General features: G+C 36.1%; 1 protein-coding gene across 1 annotated transcript in view; it reads left to right on the top strand.

Moving 5' to 3' along the window:
• The first annotated feature begins 11,867 nt into the window (after positions 1 to 11,867).
• The window catches only part of LOC110457018 (protein C-ets-2-like), a 61,056-nt gene continuing 60,348 nt past the window's right edge, over positions 11,868 to 12,575 (top strand). The window contains exon 1 of the mRNA XM_021508112.1: positions 11,868 to 11,929. The gene's annotated coding sequence lies outside the window, so the exon portion shown is untranslated. The remainder of the gene's footprint in view (positions 11,930 to 12,575) is intronic.

The raw sequence follows: 12,575 nt of genomic DNA, 5'->3' as shown, positions 1-12,575 counted from the left end.
TACTACATTATTATTTTTATCAAGAAAGACAAACAGCGATATAAATATATAGTTGTAATAAACGCAATGAAAAGCATGACAAAGGTATAAAATAGTTTGTTGAGTTCGGTGGAAAAGTCAGGCATGCACGTCCCTCATCTGCTCGACTTGTTGTTTTCATATACTGTAAATATGTAAGGCTAATGTTTTGAAAAGCTTTTATTGACTGGTAGCAGAAAACTTGACAAGTCCATCACTATCCATTTCAGATATAACGGCAATGTGCCATATTTGAATAACAGGAAACATATTGACCACGTCAGTTCGTTGATACCCTCCTGTACTTGAAATCAGGGACGCTACAGACTCGCTTACATCAGCTTTTCCCTCCAGCTTTACTTACATTTTTGCACACAGGGACAGCTAACAATTAAAGTGTAAGATGAACGTGACAATTTCTATTTTTCGATCGTGAACGTTCATTTTCTTGATAGTAACACTGTTTCTCCCATCTACAGTGATTACATTTTGCAGTTGGGTAACTATTTAAATGCCTGGTCCGAATTTCATGATTTCAGTGATAGGTGTCGATTGCAAACACACACACTTGTAACACTGGATTTCAAAACATGAAGGTTTATTCAGATTATGGAAAAGTTGTTTGGTCTTCATCAGGGTCTCATTGGATAATCTACTATTTCTTTGTTTGAAATGAAGATAGATGCTTTTGATTATGCTCATTTGTGTGGCATGTTTTGTTGTCACTACCCGGCTTGAAATAAGGGGACACAAATAACTTGGATTTGACCTAGATTTACATTGCATGTGTCCTCGATAAAGCAGAAGACGCTTATCCTTCTGGAACACCTATTCTTATTCTCCTTGTATTTTCCCCCAACAATTCCCAAGTAAGTCTTTCTTTGTTCAAACTTTGCTTTTGCTATTAAAAATAGAGACTTTCAAAAGCGTTCGGATAGCGTTATAACATATGAACTTTATTTCGGACACAATGTTATAGATGTACAATAATACTAGATGGTACCCGTTTTGTGTCAGTATATTGATCTGTACAAGGTCACTCTGTTGATACAGCGGTTTACGTCATCATGGGACCAAGGTGGCCCCAGATATTACATGTGACGTACTTGGTAACAAATGGTACCTCGGAGTTCCTAATGTGCTGTGTTTTGTTCAAGCTTTCAAACATTAATATACGTATAGCGAACAAAGGCACTGAACTATGTTCATTGTAATAGCTATTCTCTCATGAACACAGCCTGGACAAAAAAGGGACACATGACATTTTTAATGACTATTTTTGGGTTTGTCAATTACTAGAACATTTATTACATCGGACTTATTCACCACCATGAAATGGCCAGCAGGTGTTTAATTAACATGTACTTATCTAGAAATCGAAGTAATTTCTATCATAAACCATCTGATTTTTTTGCTCTCCATTCAGTAAGAAACCGAGTTTCCTTTTGCACACTCAATGACACGCCTGCCATACATTAGGTCTAACTATCTCCACTTCTGACACCTTGACACTATCGCCTTTCACACTCCGCCGTTAAAATTACAAACTGACTTGAACTTTTGATATAAGAGTTCCAGAAGGGTATTCCGGACATGAATTCCAAGTCTTGTCTCCGGGTACACCAGGCAATGATACTGGTGTCGTCAAACAGGGGTAATGACTTAAAACTGAAATCCTCATTAATTACCCAGGACTGCAGAGATTACCTGTTTGACACACGATAATTCACAGATTGCTCTTTGATAAACTTTGCGTTTTCGTGATTATAACGATTCCTCAATAAACAGTGACATTAACAAACTGTGCCTGTATTTTGTCATTCTGTACACGTGTGTGTGTGATAAATAGCTCAGATAAATAGCATTACCGCACTGTGCTCGTAGGGACATGTACATAATGACGGTGTTTAGGAAAACAATACCTGTCTGTTTTACTGAGTGAAGATAACACCTGATTAATGATCAGTACATGAATAGGTAAGTAGAGCATTATACGGCAGCCCCGACTCGTCATCAAACATGAGTAGAGCAATCTACGGTAGCCCCGACTTGCCAACAAACAATGGACCAACATTACATAGAGGAACCTCAAGTGTATAGCAATCTTCGGCAGCCCCGACTCACCAACAAACAATGGACCAACATTACATAGAGGATCCTCAAATGTATAGCAATCTACGGCAGCCCCGACTCACCAACAAACAATGGACCAACATTACATAGAAGAACCTCAAGTGTATAGCAATCTACGGCAGCCCCGACTAACCAACAAACAATGGACCAACATTATATAGAGGAACCTCAATTGTATAGCAATCTACGGCAGCCCCGACTCACCAACAAACAATGGACCAACATTACATAGAGGAACCTCAAGTGAACCGACACTACATAAAGAAGGTAAGTATAGCAATCTACGACAGCCTCGATTTGCCAACTAACACCGGACCGCCAGTATATAAAGAAGGTATACAAGGCAATTTACGGTAGCCACGACTCACCAACTAGCAACGGACCCGACAGTGCACAACGGAGGTAAGAATAAAAAACTACAACAGCCTCAAGTGGACAGACACTACATAAAGAATTATATATAGCATTCTACGACAGTCTCAATTCGCCAACTAGCACAGGACTGACGGACCCGACAGTGCACAGCGGAGGTAAGAATAAAACACTACAACAGCCTCAAGTGGACAGACACTACATAAATAATTATATATAGCATTCTACGACAGCCTCAAGTGGACAGACACTACATAAAGAATTATATATAGCATTCTACAACAGTCTCAATTCGCCAACTAGCACAGGACTGACAGTACATACAGTAAGAATTGTATGAAGGGGAATTTACGACAGCCTCGACTCACCAACCAGCAATAAATCTACAGTACACAGTGGTGGTAAGAATAACATGGTACGGCAGCCTCGACTCGCCAATCACAATAAACATTCACGCAATTTCCCTCCAAAAAATATTGAAATGATCCTAGGGAAGCCCTATGGAATTAAATACTTGATGCTGTATGGAATTTATGATCAAAACCTTCGCAATTGGAGAGCGTAACACCTTTGATCAGAGTGTGATTAACGAGTAGGATTATATGATGACAAACATTGAAGTTATAACTGTATAGGTATCTCGTGTTTATTTGACCATAATTATCTGGAGGTTAAAACCCTTCGAATACGCTGTTTGGAAATGTAGTCCAAACATAAAAAATTGGGATATTTCGTTGCAATGTCTCCTAACACAGTTGCGAAGGGAAAACGGAAAGTCGTGAAGGCCTCATTAATAAGTGTTCAATATTAATAATATATATTACTATTTTGTTTTTGCCGTTTCATTCATGTATATTTTAAATATCCCCGCTGATATCTAGTGGATCATCTACTAAGTGAAATGATCCGTATATGTTTATCATAACCCCGGATTGTTATCTTGGATGGGGGAGAGTTGGGGTGGGATGTTAGGTGGGGGAGGAGTAAGGGTATGTAACCCACAAAAGCAGCGAGATACAATTATCAGCTGAGACATTTCTGGGATTTGAAGTCAATTAAATCCTACAGTAGCCAAACAGGCAGGTGGGTGATTGTTCTGTACACGTGTAGTGGGCTGAATGATAAACGTACACAATGTAATGGGTAGAAACGCTTGGCTTACATATTTCTATGTGAGTAAGGTGTACGCATGTGTTCAACAATAAAGATAATTACAGAAATATTTCATAAAATGGCTGACTAGTCTTGTGCAATGCTATTCCTAATTGATAATGGAACTTTATCTTTAACGAATTTATGATAAATACTTTTTCTTGGAGTTATGTCCATTTTCGCATTCACATATAACGAGTTTATGTATAGTGTATTTACACAAATGTTACTATACATCGGTGTTATTTTGAGCGGTAATAATGTGATATAAGTAATGTAATACAACGGCAGCAGAGAGTGGAACATTACTATATGTATGACGTATGCTGTTCATTGTGGTTGCGACATCTTTATTTTTTGTTACATGATCTTGAAACATCATACACGAAGTCACAATAAGCAATTAGAGGTAGACGAGGCCTCTTTAATTATATTTAGTAACTTTGAGAGGTGGACGAGGCCTCTTTTATTCTATTCAGTACCTTTGAGAGGTAGACGAGGCCTCTTTTATTTTATTCAGTACCTTTGAGCGGTAGACGAGGCCTCTTTTATTTGATTTAGTAACTTTGAGAGGAGGACGAGGCCTCTTTTATTTTATCCAGTATCTTTGAGAGGTAGACGAGGCCTCTTTTATTTGATTCAATAATTTTGAGAGGTAGACGAGGCCTCTTTTATTTGATTCAATAATTTTGAGAGGTAGACGAGGCCTCTTTTATTTGATTCAATAATTTTGAGAGGTAGACGAGGCCTCTTTTATTTGATTTAGTAACTTTGAGAGGTGGACGAGGCCTCTTTTATTTTATCCAGTATCTTTGAGAGGTAGACGAGGCCTCTTTTATTTGATTCAGTAACTTTGAGAGGTAGACGAGGCCTCTGTTATTTCATTCAGTAACTTTGAGAGGTAGACGAGGCCTCTTTTATTTGATTCAATAATTTTGAGAGGTAGACGAGGCCTCTTTTATTTGATTCAGTAACTTTGAGAGGTAGATGAGGCTTCTTTTATTTTATTCAGTAACTTTGAGAGGTAGACGAAGCGTCAGTATCTCTACTGAAGCGTCATTGTTTAGTCCTTCCTCTTCGTTTTGCAAACATTGTCAGGTAGGCCAGGTGTCATTCTCTCTCAGCTGATTCAGTCATTCTCTGTCCTGGTTCCTTCTGTTTTTCCCCAAGTAACCGAAAATGCTCCTTGTTGGGAGTGGAGGAGTTGTGTCCTAAGCTATCTCTAGACCACATTCGACTTACATGATATAACTAACTTAATAACGGCTTCAAGTAGATTTGATCATGATCTGGATTTCTTATTGAATTATAATGGGAAATTTAAACATACACAGAAAAAAATATTCTGAACAAGGAAGAAAAGCATTGTTTGCATTATTGGGTGTATGTAAAAAACTCGATTAGCAGTGTTTGATACTTATGTCAGTACTATACTACAGATCAGAATCTGCTGCTAATCAAGGATCCATGGGTCTGTGAAATAAAAGATAAATTGTATCGTTTAGGTTTAGGATATATCTGGGACACTCAGAATGGAAACAATTTCACTTTTTTAATTATTAAGGCAAGATTATTTTCCATTTTTAATCAAGAGGGATATAGTTTAATTACACGTACATTTTGTATGTCTAAAGGTATGCTTTACAGAGAATTAAACAATACAATTTTACTACAATCGTATCTAACAAAATCAGTTAATATCGATTATGTGAAAGAAATTGCTCGACTTAGGCTGTCCGCTCACAAATTAAACATTGAATCTGGGCATTATGTTGGCACTGTTAGAACTAATAGATTATATACAAAGTGTAATCTTAATGACATAGAAGACGAGTTTCATTTTGTTTTAGTTTGCACAAGATATACAGATTTAAGACGGAAGTATTTAAAATGTTACTATAGAAATAACCCTAGTGTATATAAACTTGTTCAGTTACTTGATACACCGAATATTAAAGAATTATGGAATCTTGGAAAGTATCTGATAGAGGCAAATAAGCGCCGATCAGATATATGACAGTTTGTTAATGTGTGTTGTTCATTCTCCTGTGACCAATGTGGCTTTTTGTACATATGTAAATATCCTGTTTGTTATATGTTTACAATGATAGGTTGCAAGACTTAAAGTTAATAAAGCACTTGAACTAGTTGACTTTTATTTGGACGGGCTACCGTACTAGATGTCATAGTGACTCATGTTGTGGTTGCTATCACAGAAGGTTGTGAATGACGTAACACCGCATTATACCTGTCAATGACGTCATGGTTTTAGATTAACCGACATTGTTACTCATTTCTAGTAGGTGTGAATTTACATAAGATATACACATAACACTAAACGGAACATGTTTAAAAATTCTGACTTAACTGTGTTTTTATGTCACTGTTCCTACTTAATCTTTTGATATTGCATTGTCTGCCATACAGTGTTTCAGTCTTTCCATAGTTTTGAAGGGCATTTGATCAAAATCATTGTTATGCTGTAACATATAACCGCATTTACATTCGAATGATTATATCAAAAATTATCATAATTTGATTCCGTCAATACAAACTATTATAATGATAAAGATAAGATCATCTCTGATGTTCGTGGGTATCCTGTCGATAATATCATTAAGGTGATCAACTTAACAACTTTATATACATGCCCAAGGTCCATGCCAAGGATGTTGTGTTTCCGTTCGAGTCAGCTCCGGCATCTGTCCATATCTCGCGTGTTCTGGCTCCTGTGCGCGTGATACGCACGTGTGCCGTTTTATGGGTGTGTGAAGATTTTTAACGAATTAATCCAATCAACAAGTACCGGCATTTCTATAAAACACGGCCTGGACAGGAAGCAACCACATATATAAGGTCTGGTTCATAGACAGTCAAACATACGAATTATTTGTTAAATTATATAGTTTAAAGACAGGTTTCAATATTTGATTTACGGGGTTAATCTTGGACCTGTAAGACGTTTATGGCGCCGTATTTAAGTGAAAGGCTAGTGTCTGAACTCCGTGGTCATTAGATTACTCGTACATTCCTGTTTGTTTGGCAAAATCATTAATCTAGCAACGTGGTAGTTAAGGTTGATGTCGGATATACATGTACGACCAAACACGGCGACATGCTTAATAAAGCAGTGATGTAGATTAATTCAATAACAGTTTCACACGCTCATCCTTTGTTATGTTGGCAGCACAACACATGTTTAAACTGTCGAACGTTCAGTTTGTACAATAATACATTTGTATTATTTTCACAAGCATTTACATTGGCTTAAAAAAATATGCTACATTCCATAACGTAAAAAATGACGTCGCCGTTTGTAACGTCGTTTTTGATTGGCTGATACAGCGGCGTAATAATTTCTTAGAGAAAAGAGTCCATCAATAAAAGTGGATTTTGACAGGGATTGTGTATAGTAGATTAAATGATAAGGATTGACTTGAATATTTGTTTTCATGTTATGGAGCTATAACACAAAAAAACCGGAGTGTACTCTCATCATCAACCGCTTTTATTTAGAGTACACTCCGTTTTTTGTGTTTTATATCTCCATAACATGAAAAATATACTCAATTTAATCCTTAAACACTTTAATCCCATATCCAAAATGTCAACTCATGAAATAGGTGTTTTATATACTTGAATGTGATACTTTCTAAATTTCACTCTGCTTTGGCTATCGGTGAACAAAATATTGGCCATTCCAAACAAAATCCGGAATTCGACTCACCGTTTCGTTTTAACTATTACACTCTTTGCTATTAGAATTCTTCATACTTTGGTGTCACACATTTTAGAATGTCACAACGTACCAAAGACGTAAAATATCAAAAAAGGGAACAAACGAAACAAAATCTTGTAAACATATGAAAACTATTATATTTTGGATGAGAATTTTTTAAACCAACCGTAGAAATTTTTAATATTCAAGAAGTCTGGGCCGAGATGCATGAAACTACTAAACGCATTTGATGAAAATTTCCATGAAACGGATTTTTTATTGAATAAACTAAAATATTTGCAAGTAATCTGAAAATAATGCCGTTTATTTACCATCGCATAATTGTTGACGCCGATGTCATGAAACACACAATGTAATAGGTACTGTACGGGTTCTATACAACCAGTCAGGTCGATTTCAGCGAATCGTCGACGAGCTGAAATGAAAAGCACGGGATAGTTTTCATGAGGCATTCAAATATTATTTTATTTTTATTTAAAAACATTTATTTTACTGGAAAACTTCAATAATTATGTAATATAAATCTCTCATCACGTCGGCAAATCAATTGCATTGGTAGATCCGCTTCCCAACAGGGGAGTGTCCCGGGACATCACTGGCCAATTCCTAAAGATGAGAAATCGTTTTTAAACTCTCAGCTCGCGGTTTTCACTCCGGGTTGCGTCTAAATGTTTCCTGTTGTAGAAGATCGGAATATGTAATTACATATATATCAACTGAAGTATCTATGATAGCAGAGTGTTACATTCAGAATTATATGTGACTTATATGAAATCGTAAAACACTAGATGTCGATGTTACATCTAACATGTAGCAATTTGTTTGTACCCCAACAGGTAATCATAAACGAGATCTCGCTACCCCCAACAACACGTACTAATCGCACACGGGATCTGTCTTGCATGCACATCAGCACTTCCGGTGCCTGCTTTAGATAGGTTGTTAGTTGGCTTACCGCGGTGGGCCGAGATGTCCTAACGCCGTATTACGGGGAATCATACGGATTTCGGTATTTTCGGTGTGATTCTCGTTTGCCGTAAGATTCGCGGTTCTGAGCACATTAAACCTTATCTGTGGTTGCTCCACCCAATCTGGCTACAAATTAAGATAACTCCATGGAGACATACTTCAGTATATACTGGTTCCGTCGTAACATTGCACGTATATAAAATTTGTAGGTTATAGACACTGGATATGTGTTTGAATGTAGAATGTTACGGGTAATTTGATTAGTTTATTTTTTTATTTTTTTATTTTTTTCTGAATTCACATGCAAAAATCTATACAGTGACTGAATGACATGAATCCCCTTCGTTTATATAGATAAATATAGCACTAATATTTCATTTATTAATACATGTAATTGCATATACATGTAAACATGTGATTCCAAATTGGTTAAATGTGTTTTGCAAAGAAAATGTATCGTAAAAATGCGTAAAAAAACAATATTATTTTTACAGGAACACGAAAAATTTAAATTTGCACTCCTTCAAACCCGAATACATGCTTAACCTCCACTTGACCTTACCCATGTGACCTAGAAACTACATGACGTTAACGATAGCGACGTCGTCGGACGGTATAGTTCTTCTCTGACAACGNTAACTCTTCAAATTTGGAGGAATAAAGATATGAATGAATGAAAGTAAATATACAAACAGCAGAGTGTAACCACGCACACATTTGTAGCTTTCCATTACATAATTAGTCACCTTTGACCTCGGCTGATTTTCATTAGTCACCTTTGACCTCGGATGAGATGCAAATGAAAAATTCACGGCAATTAATTATTTCCAATCAATGCAATCATTATTATCATTTTATTTTTTAAATGATTGTAATTGCTATCAATAAGAATAGATTTACTGCAGAGTAAAAATATCATTCCTTGATTCCGAGCAGACAGTTTTCGTTTTGCTATAGATAAATATATATTTTCTAAAACTTTGAATTAAAATCTCCGGCAAGATTAATGCGATAAACATATGACGCGCGTTGTGAAACCAGTATGCTTACTTCTACGAAAAATATCAAACGATGATAAAGATACGGACCTAGCTGGTTTGCATTGGATCTCGAAACTTCACCAGGATCCTTGTAAGCAACATGTTATCGCTGGCAGTTGCAGTTGCTCTGTCAAGCCATTGTCCAAACTTCTTATAACTAGGCTTAGGACCATTAAATCATGGCAGTACACTGGAGAAATGGATTTAATGCGGATTTTGAAGAATTAAAAGTATCTTGTGGCCAATCTGTAACATCCGCTCCTCATAAATGTTCTTCTATCAAAACCTTTGACATTTTGAATATTTATACAACCATACCTTACACCAAACTAAAGGAACACCTTCGTTCTCTAATTATGAGAACTTTATTTTCCAAGAAAGGCGAACTGAGGTATTCATATAAAGTTGTAAATATATTTTTTTTTGTGAGGAAATAACGAAAACTATTGGGTCCTGGTTGGCAACATCTTTGTTCAGTCGCAAATTTTTCCGGCAGCTTGTACGCGTTTCTATGGGAACAAACTGTGACCCTTTTCTGGCCGATTTGTATTTGTTTTCATATGATGTTGAATTAATTGATGAGGTTAATATACCTGGTAACAAAAAACTACCCAAGTCGTTCAACATCACATTCAAATATGTCGATAATTTGCTCTTTAAAGTTTATTGACCGCGTCGATCGTATATAACCTTACGAGCTTGAAATTAAGGACACTGGAGACTCTTCTATTTAAGCTGCTTTTCTCGATATTTACTTGCAACATGACCAACAAGGACAGACACCTTACCATTAAGTTGAACATTATCGATTTTCAGATCGTTAAATTACCTTTTTATTAAATTACCTTTTTATTGTACATACTGGTGTTGACTTCAGATAAAGAAACATGTGTGTTTTGACGTCAGATAAAGACACATGTGTGTTTTTGACGTCAGATGAAGACACAGGTGTGTTTATGACGTCAGATAATAACAGGTGTCTGGTGTTGACGTCAAATAAAGTAACGTGTGGTGCTAACGTAATTATACGTCAGACACGTATGTGAAATTGACGTCAGATAAAGAAAAATGTATGATATTGACGTCAGATAGAGACACGAACGTGGTATTGACGTCAGATAGAGACACGAACGTGGTATTGACGTCAGATAGAGACACGAACGTGGTATTGACGTCAGATAGAGACACGAACGTGGTATTGACGTCAGATAGAGACACGAACGTGGTATTGACGTCAGATAGAGACACGAACGTGGTATTGACGTCAGATAGAGACACGAACGTGGTATTGACGTCAGATAGAGACATGAACGTGGTATTGACGTCAGATAGAGACACGAACGTGGTGTTGACGTTATATAAATGCGCATGCCTTGATATACCACATATAATCAGCTTATTTGCACAGTATCTATCTTGGCTGATACATTTCAACTACTCTAAATATGAAGGATTGCGTCTACTGTCTGAATAACTTGACTGTCGATATGATTTCATGGAGTTGCCTCCCCATTGCTTAAAGAATCCCTTTGACTCCCTGTCGTAGATCTTTTGTTCTATTTTAAATACCTCTATCACGTCGTTTTTCTGTCTGTGCTACATATATGAAAACAAACAAATACAGAAAAAACAAAATGGAGATTTTAGTTCAGGTTCGGTGAAATAAGGATTGTTTTTAAGTATTTAAGATTTTTTCATTTAATTTTTGAAGTGAACTGATTTATTTGTTTTTCATGCAAGTTAGGTATGTATACAATTAATAAGGTATTTCTATATGCTTAATTCAATCTTGTTAACTTAAACCGTTGTCTTCAAATTATAAAGGCTTCTGTCTATCATTAAAACAATGCACAGACCTCAGCAAATATTAATGATATTATGATAATGTTTTTATTTTATGGCTTTAAAAGCTAAACTTTATATCAATTTATTTAGATTTATTTTTTTCATTTGTTTTTAATTTTTGAAATACATAGTGTTTCCTACGACGTTACTTTTTATATGGTAAGTAGGAGTTGCATCCCTTAGCTCTCACCAACAAAATACAGACATGTACGAGTCAGTCCTCAACGTCATCTACGCACGTCAGAGTTATTCCCCTTTCACAGGATTTTTATTTTTATCAAAACCCTCCTTCTAAAGTCGATGAGAAAAGTTAAACATTTTCTACATGCGTGCCGAATAAAACCGCATTCATTGCAAAATCTCTTTGTTTATCAAAACGTAATATTTTCGACTGAAAACAATAAAGTCCTGTTTGCATCACATGCCTTTTGCATTGTTATTCGAGCCCTGATAGTTTCCTCCTTTGACGAAGGACAAGGAATCAACTGAGTTGCACTTCCCTTTGATATCTTCCCTCATGACATTTTTTTTTTCCGTGAGGTGTTAACTTTTTCCGTATAAATAGGAAGAATTTATGTATTAAATATATCGACTCTCAAACAAATAAGTATCTATCTGTTATTTGTCCTGATTGATTAGTGATGGCTGCAACAATGTCGCCGTGAGTATACCTTATACATTATACACGTACTTATTGTGCTGGTGATAAGACCACATGCTGTGTTGGGAATGTCTCCTCTCTAACTTCTGAAGCACACAAACTGCTATTTATTCATGATCCATCTTCACGTTTTTAAGTTTTAAGATGGACTGTGAAGTTTTAAAATAACTTGAACCTTTTAACAGCTACTATGGTTGTTAGCTAGCTTCTGAGGGAGTTGATGCTCAGAAAAATATAATCGCTCTCATGGATGTAGAATATAGTGTTGTATTGTTCTGAGTCTGTATCAAATACTTGGTTAGGAAAATCAAAGCTGACGACAGAAAAAGGCGTCTTCTGTGACCAAGATATTACATTATGTCTTAATACCCCATAATGACCAGACACATTACAAAATCGATGTCCTAATACCACGAAATATACTGATAAAGTAAGATACTGATGTCCTAATACCACAAAATATCCTGATAAAGTAAGATACTGATGTCATAATACCACAAAATATACTGATAAATTAAGATACTGTTGTCCTAAAAGCACGAAATATCCTGATAAAGTAAGATACTGATGTCCTTATACCACTAAATATCCAGATAATGTAAGATACTGATGTCTTTACACCACGAAATATCCTGATAAAGTAAGA

This window comes from Mizuhopecten yessoensis, unplaced genomic scaffold, assembly GCF_002113885.1.
Source record: "Mizuhopecten yessoensis strain PY_sf001 unplaced genomic scaffold, ASM211388v2 scaffold1065, whole genome shotgun sequence".
Taxonomy (NCBI): domain Eukaryota; kingdom Metazoa; phylum Mollusca; class Bivalvia; order Pectinida; family Pectinidae; genus Mizuhopecten; species Mizuhopecten yessoensis.
The sequence above is the reverse complement of the archived record's forward strand: the minus strand, read 5'-3'. Positions and strand labels throughout refer to the sequence as shown.